This window comes from Pyxicephalus adspersus, chromosome Z, assembly GCF_032062135.1.
Source record: "Pyxicephalus adspersus chromosome Z, UCB_Pads_2.0, whole genome shotgun sequence".
Taxonomy (NCBI): Eukaryota; Metazoa; Chordata; class Amphibia; order Anura; family Pyxicephalidae; genus Pyxicephalus; species Pyxicephalus adspersus.
Window position 1 is genome coordinate 58262595 of NC_092871.1, and position 8792 is coordinate 58271386.

The following is an 8792-nucleotide window of genomic DNA, read 5'->3' on the forward strand; positions in this document are numbered from 1 at the left end:
AAACATTTTATAAATAACTTTATTCAAAAGAAACAACTTTATTCAAAAGAAACATTTGCTAAAAGGTCAAAATAAAATCTAAAAACACAATAAAACCAAAATAAAAAAATACACATCACTAAAAACTTTACAGTAAATAACAAAATAATTAAAAAGAACAAAACAAAACACATGTAAACCCACACTTCCATGTAAAGCCAAAATAGTTCAAAAATGGCCCAACAAATATTGCATTCAAAAAATACTTAACAAACCAATATGCAATTTTGCCCTACAAGGGTGGAAAAGTGGACCAGAAAATCTTTATGCAGGACAAACATTGAAAAGTGGTACTAAAGGCAGAACTTGGCAATCAAACAATATGGCCACAAACACGATAACATAGCATTACCATTGACTTCAAAATTGTAAAATATACATTAAAACATTCAAAGTCCAAAAATTTTAAAAAGAGGCTTTTGTGCTAAATGGCCAGGTATCAAATGCAGCAACATAGATTAATTAGGATAACACACAAACCAACAGCCCCTCCAAGAAGAAAAAGGAAAAAGCAAGTTAAACCACACCCTTATATATGCTCAAATTTAAGCGCACAGATGATAGAAATTCATTGCTTTTAGCACTTTCGCAGTCTGTAAAAATGGGCTGTTTGTTTTTTTGGCAATTGCACATTTTTTATTATCATTGATCGATATGATCCTTAGATATGTAAAAACACCCCCTTATATATCCTCAAATGTAAGCACAGAAATTATAGAAATTCACTTGCGCAGTCTGGTAAAATTGATCCTTAGATATGTAAAAACACACCCTTATATGTGCTTTAATATGATCGATATGATCCTTTAGATATGTACAGCAGTAAACAGATATTCCACTATAGTAGTCCACTACATATATATTTTTATATATATATATATATATATATATATCCTTTTTTTTTAGGACTAAGGGTAATATGTCTGACATTAGAAAGAATGCTTTTTTAGGGGAACAATGACTTTTAATATAAGCTCGCCAGTGTAAAGCTGCCGGGGAATGCCCGGCTCCGGCCGCAAGCTCATACAGTTGCTGAATTGCACGGCAGCTTCCGATTTCGGATCGCGAATACGAATGCGCGAGCGACCTTCTGATTTTGCTAGATGAATCAGGGCCAGAGAGTGGGCGGCATTGATAACTGGCATCTAGAGCTGGGTACTGGGCAGGCGGCCCACCTCTATGGACAGTGTAGAAGCTGTAGCTATTGGAGACATGAATGGAGGAACGAAAATCACACTGTCCATACATACTATCTAGCAAACCCACATGAAAGGAAAGGGGCTTGGCGGAATTAGCAGGGAAATGCAGAAATTTTTCTGGATTTGTGGATTTGTAGCAAGTGCTATCACAGTTTAATTTCTGTATTTTCTTGGAGAGAAATACAGTAAGTTTTCTTGCTTTGTGGATATAAAGCAAGAGCTATCACAGGTAATTATCTGTATTTTTGGGGGAGAAATACAGTAAGTTTTCTTGCTTTGTGGATATATAGCAAGAGCTATCACAGGTAAATATCTGTATTTTTTGAGAGAAATACAGAAAATTTTCTGGCTTTGGGGATAAATAGCAAGTGCTATCACAGGTAAAATGTATGTATTTTTTGGAGGGAAATACAGTACATTTTCTGGCTTTGTGGATATATAGCAAGAGCTATCACAGTTAAATATCTTTTTTTTAGAGAAATACAAAATTTTTTATGGCCTTTTGGATGGATACCAAGTGCTCTTGCTCTTTCGATGGATACTATCAGAATTAAATATCTGTATTTGAGAGAAATACAGACATTTTTATGGCTTTGTGGATATATAGCAAGATCTATCACAGTTATATATCTGTTATGTCACAAATATAATTTGTGACAGTTTATGCAAATATTGATGGGTTGAATTTGAAGTGTTTAGACTGAAACACAACACAAAGACTTGAAAGATTATACTATTTAATAATAAAGACAGATAGATAAAACAATGCAGTAACATAGATTTAGATATAACAAAAATACCTAGCTGCGGAAATTAGTTGCATGGATTTTTGGATAGATTGCAAGAGGTATAATAATTAAATATCTTTTTATCTTCTATATATTTTTTTACAGAAATACAGAATTGTTTTTAGTTTTTTGGATAAATAGCAAGTGGTATCAGAATGAAAAATCTGTATTTTTATAGATAAATACAGAAATGTTTCTGTAATATTATTTTTTTGATAGATTGCAAGAGGTATCTTAATTAAATATCTGTATTTTTGGTGAGAAATACAGAAATTTTTATGGCTTTTTTGATAGGTAGCAAGTGGGATAAGAATGAAATATTTTTTTGGAGAAATACAGAAATTTTTCTGGATTTTTTGATAGATTGCAAGAGGTATCATAATTAAACATCTGTATTTTTTGGAGAGAAATACAGATTTTGTTTTTGGCTTTTTTGAGAGCTAGCAAGTGGGATCAGAATGAAATACCTGTATTTTTTTTACAGAAATACGGAAATTTTTCTGGATTTTTTGATAGATAGCAAGTGGTAATAGAATAAAATATCTGTATTTTTTTTAAGGAGATATATAAATTGTTCTGGCTTTTTTGATATATAGCAAGTAGGATCAGAATGAATTATCTGTATTTCTTTTTTTAAAGGGATTTTTGTTTTTTGTGGTAGATTGCAAGAGGTATCATATTTAAATATCTGTATATTTTTTACAGAAATACAGAAATTTTTATGTTTTTTTTATACATAGCAAGTGTTATCAGAATGAACTATCTGTATTTTTTAAAGAAATACAGAAACTTTTATGGATTTTTTGATAGATTGCAAGAGGTATCATGATTAAATATCTGTATTTTTTTACAGAAATACAGAAATTTCTCAGGATTTTTTGATAGAAAGTGGTATCAGAATGAAAAATCTGTATTTTTTTTTACAGAAATATAGATATTTTTCTGGCTTTTTTGATAGATAGCAAGTGGGATATGAATGAAATTTCTGTATTTTTATAGATAAATACCGAAATGTTTCTGTTTTTTTTTTTGATAGATTGTAAAAGGTATCATAAATAAATATCTTTATTTTTTGAAGAGAAATACAAAAATTGTTATGACTTTTTGAAAGATAGCAAGTGGAATCATAATGAAATATTTGTATTTTTTATAGATAAACACATAAATGTTTCTGTTTTTTTTTTATAGATTGCAAGAGGTATCTTAATTAAATATCTGTATTTTTGGAGAGAAATACAGAATTTTTTATGGCTTTTATGATAGGTAGCAAGTGGGATAAGAATGAAATATCTGTATTTTTTACAGAAATACAGAGATTTTTCGGGATTTTTTGATAGATAGGAAGTGGTATTAGAATGAAATATCTGTATTTTTTTAAGAGGATACATAATTTTTATATAGATAAATACAGAATGTTTTCTGGTTTTTGTGGATAGATTGCAAGAGGTATCATAATTCAACATCTGTATTTTTGGTAGAGAAATACAGAAATTTTTATGGATTTTTTGATAGATAGCAAGTGGTATCAGAATGAAATATCTGTATTTGTTTTTAGAGAAATACAGAAATTTATCTGGCATTTTTGATAGATAGCACGTGAAATCAGAATGAAATATCTGTCTTTTTTAGATAAATACAGAAAATGTTCTTTTTCTAAAGATTTCATGAGGTATTTTAAATAAATATCTGTATTTTTTGTAGAGGAATACAGAATTTTGTATGGCTTTTTTGATACATAGCAAGTGGAAACAGAATGAAATATCTGAATTTTTGGGGGGAAAATACAGAAATGTATTTTTTTTTATAGATTTCAAGAGGTTTACATGATTGTGTGTTTCAAACTTTTTTTTATATTCATGATATCTACTAGAACCCTGTTCGGACATATTTCTGTAACTTACAGGTCTACAATTTAAAAAAAAGGGGAGGGTAAGTTTGCTTGAATGGTATGCATTGATATGATTTTTTGTAATCCTCATGATTGTCAGTTTCATCTGTTGCTGCATTGTTTTTGTGCCTGGTTTGTAATGCCAGTTTCTGTAGTTAAGCAATTCTTCAGCAATGTTTTGTAATTTTTTCCACAAGTATTGAGTAGAAACGTCTGCATGGTTTCCACACCAAACACCTACTTGACCCCCCTCGTTGCCTTTGTTACATATTGGTATTTGAATGTATTGTATGCATATTTCTTTTCTGAATAAATTTTCATTATTTTATCTCTTTTTTTTTGTTTGTTTTTTTTTATAGCCTGTCATTTGCACTCATGTTGATTTGTCCCCACACAAATCCTGTGTTCATTTGTAGTTGTGTTATAGGTTTGTTGTCATTGTGCTGTGCTGCCTGATCTTAGCACTATTGTATAAAAACATACTTCCACTTGCTGTCCAAACTGGTTGTTGATTAGACACACATTACCCAACTGTAGATGCCAGATACTAATGCCGTCTGCACTTTGTCTCAGAGCCCACTGCCTCCTCCTGCTGTTACAGCTGCTGCCTGCTCACTACCCAACTCTAGATGACAGATACTAATGCCGTCCACACTTTGTCTCAAAGCCCTCCGCCTCCCCCTCCTGCTGTTAGTGATGCTGCCGCCTGCCCAGTACCCAACTGTAGATGACAGATAGTAATGCCGTCCGCACTTTGTCCCAGAGCCCACTGCCTCCTCCTCCTGCTGTGTCTGATGCTGCTGCCTGCCCAGTACCCAAATCTACATGCAAGCTACTAATTCTGTCCACACTTCGTCTCAGAGCCTAGAGCCGCTTCCTCCTGCTATTACTGCTGCTGCCTGCCCAGTACCCAATTCTAGATGCCAGATACTAATGCCGTCCACGCTCCGTCTCGGGGCCCACCGCCTCCTCCTCCTGCTGTAACTGATGCTGCCGCCTGCCCAGTACCCAACTCTAGATGCCAGTTACTAATGTCGTCCACACTCATTCTCAGGTCGTAACACCTCCTCCTCCTGCTGTTAACGCTGCTGCCTGCCCACTACTCAACTGTGCCTACTACCCAAACTGTGCCCACTACCCAAACTTGTTATCAGAGCCCACCACCTCCTCTTCCTGCTGTTACTGATGCTGTCGCTCCCCAGTACCCACCTCTAGATGCCAGATACTAATGCCATCCACACTTTGTCTCAGAGCCCACCATCTCCTCCTCCTGCTTTTACTGATGCTGCCTGTCCAGTACCCAACTCTAGATGCCAGATACTAATGCCGTCCGCACTTTGTCTCAGAGCCCACCGCCTCCTCCTGCCCCTGTAACTGATGCTCCTGCCTTTCCAGTACCCAACTCTAGATGCCAGATTCTAATGTCATCCACAATTGGTCTCAGAGCCCACCTCCCCCTCTTCCTGGTGCTACTGATGCTGCCTGGCTAGTACCCAAATCTAGATGCAAGATACTAATGCTGTCCACACTCCGTCTCAGAGCCCAGCGCTGCTTCCTCCTGCTATTACTGCTGCTGCCTGCCCAGTACCCAACTCTAGATGCAAGATACTAATGCCGTCTACGCTTTGTCTCAGAGCCCACTGCCTCCTCCTTCTGTTGCAATTGATGCTACCACCTGCCCAGTACCCAATTCTAGATACCAATTACTGATGTCGTCCAAACTCTGTCTCAGGTTGTAACACCTCCTCCTCCTGCTGTTACTGCTGCTGCCTGTCCACTACCCAACTGTAGATGCCAGATACTAATGCCGTCCGCACTTAGGCCCTGATTCATCAATAAAAATGAGCGTACGCTGGACGCGTGTGCGTTTGCGCCAACATACGAGCCGGTTTCCCGCGGTCCACAGCTGAGTGCTAGTACACGCGCCTTCACTTGCCAGCTGGATTCCTGCCTTGATAAGAGCAATGAGCAATAGGGGTTGCGAATCTGCCAATTAGGGCGATAAGATTTCAGCTGCACGATTAAGGAGGATCTGTTAAGCTAATGGTGAGATTATAGCAATTAATTAGCGCACACCTGCTCTCTGTTCTGTGCGCATCTACAGTCCATTACAGGTCAATTAGAATCTTTAATGCTTCATCTTTTTTTGGGTAAGTGTTACTTTTTTAGGTTATATTGTACTCATTAACAAAATTAATTATTTATGTTATATTTGTTGCACTGTTTTCAACACTGCAAACTAATTAAGATCAAGCTGTATATATACTAGTTAACAGTTCATAATATGTCATCACACAATAGTATGAATTGTAAAAATTTGTCACCAAGCATTTGTGATCTAATTAAAATGTCATTGTAGTTTGGCTTGATAGAAATGAAATAATTGAAAAAAGGATTATTGCCAAAGGTGGTTTAAAAAAAACATTTAGTGATTTCACTTGTGTATATATGTCAAATTACATTTAAATGCATATAAATACATATGCATTTTCATTAATATTATTTAACTTGACTGGTTTGCGGGGGGGGTCAATGTTATGCACTGATGTGACTTTGTAATCCTCATTACTGTTTGTTTCATCTTTTGCTGCAATGTTTTTGTGCTTGGTTTGTAATGACAGTTTCTGTTGTTTAGCAAATCTTCTGCAATGTTTTGTCATCTTTTTTAAACTAATATTCATGACAAATGTCTGCAGGCTTTCCACTCCAAACTACTACTTGAACCCCCTGTTTGCCTTTGTCCCATTATCAAAGTCACATATTGGTTTTTGAATGTATTATGTACATATTTATTTCTCTAATATTTGCATATTGATTTGCTGCCACACAACTCTTCTGTTCATTTGTAGTAGTGTTATCGGTTTGTTGTGATTGTGCTGTGCTGCCTGATCTTAGCACTATTGTATACAAACACCAGATACTAATGTCGTCCACACTCATTCTCAGGTCGTAACGCCTCCTCCTCCTGCTGTTACTGCTGCTGCCTGCCCACTCCCCAACTGTAAATGCCAGATACTAATGCCGTCCACACATTGGCCCTGATTCATCAAGCAAAATCGGAAGGTTGCTCGCGCATCCGTATTCGCGATCCGAAATGGGAAGCCGTCGCGCAATTTAGCAACTAAATGAGCTAGCGACTGGAGCTGCGCATCCCCGGCAGCTTTACACTGGCAGGCTTGCATTAAAAATCACTGTTCCCCTAAAAAAGCATTCTTTCTAATGGCACACATATTACCCTTACCCCTAAAAAAATCATGTTTGTGCTGTTCAAATGTTTAAAACATCTATATGCGCTAAGAAAAAGCATATTTTAAAATCACTTATTTCTTTTCTGTTAGGCAAGAGTTAACCGAGTTTAATTCCTCTACATATATAAAAGCTTCCGATGCCTGATCGGAGGAGCCACCCGCGGGTAAATCTTGCGACTGTCTTGCAACTGTCCGCGAGCGAAGCCTTGGCATTTGCCATCGGACTAGATTTTCCCACAATATATAATATAATTGCAATTACTATAGTTATTATAACAATCATAATACTTTATATATATATATATATATATATATATATATATATATAGTGGATTACTATAGTGGAATATCTGTTTACTGCTGTACATATCTAAAGGATCATATCGATCATATTAGAGCTTATATAAGGGTGTGTTTTTACATATCTAAGGATCAATTGTAACAGACTGCGCAAGTGAATTTCTATCATCTCTGCGCTTACATTTGAGCATATATAAGGGCAAGTTTTTTCATATTTAGGGATCATATCGATCAATGATAATGAGATGAGCTATTGCCAAAAAGCACAAACAGCCTATTTTGACAGACTGCGCAAGTGCTAATTGCAAGTGAATTTCTATCACCTGTGCGCCTACATTTGAGCATATATATATTTAAGGGTGTGTTTTAACTTGCTTTTTCCTTTTGTCTTTTTCTTCTTGGAGGGGCTGTTGGTTTTGTGTGTTATCCTAATTAATCTATGTTGCTGCATTTGATACTTGGCCATTTAGCACAATAGATTCTTTTTTAATTTTTTGGACTTGGAATGTTTTAATGTATATTTTGCAATTTTGAAGTCAATGTTAATGCTATGTTATTGTGTTTGTGACCATATTGTTTGATTGCCAAATTCTGCCTTTAGTACCACTTTTCAATGTTTATCCTGCATAAAGATTTTCTGGTCCACTTTTCCACCCTTGATAGGGCAAAATTGCATATTGGTTTGTTAAGTATTTTTTGAATTTGTTGGGCCATTTTTGAACTATTTTGGCTTTACATGAAAGTGTAGGTTTACATGTGTTTTGTTTATTCTTTTTAATTATTTTGTCATTTACTGTATAAAGTGTTTAGTGATGTGTATTTTTTTTTTATTTTGGTTTTAATGTGTTTTTAGATTTTATTTTGACCTTTTAGCAAATGTTTCTTTTGAATAAAGTTATTTCTAAAATGTTGTTTGTTTTTTGGGTGTTTATGTGATCTCCTTTCCAATCGCTCAGGACACACAGTTCAAAAAGACAATTGTGATTGTTTTTAAGCTGTTCCTCCCCCTGAATTATCTTGGAAAAGTATTATTAATCTAAAATATATGCGCGTAACTATGCGCAACAACGGGCCACTGACTATATGGGGGTACGGATGCGCATACAGCAGGCGTACGTGCAAATGCGTGGTGTGGCCACGTTTTCCAGTAGGCGGGAGTTAATGAGGAAGTTGGAGAGAGGGACATCATGCCGTGCCCGTTGTTTGGAGAGAGGGACCTGCGTTTTATTATTAAAGTAGGTGATTTTTTAGAAAAGTTTTAGGGAGGGGTGGGGAGGGGGATTCTTTTTACTAGAATAAGCCTATTTTTCTCCATGTTTGAATGTGTTTC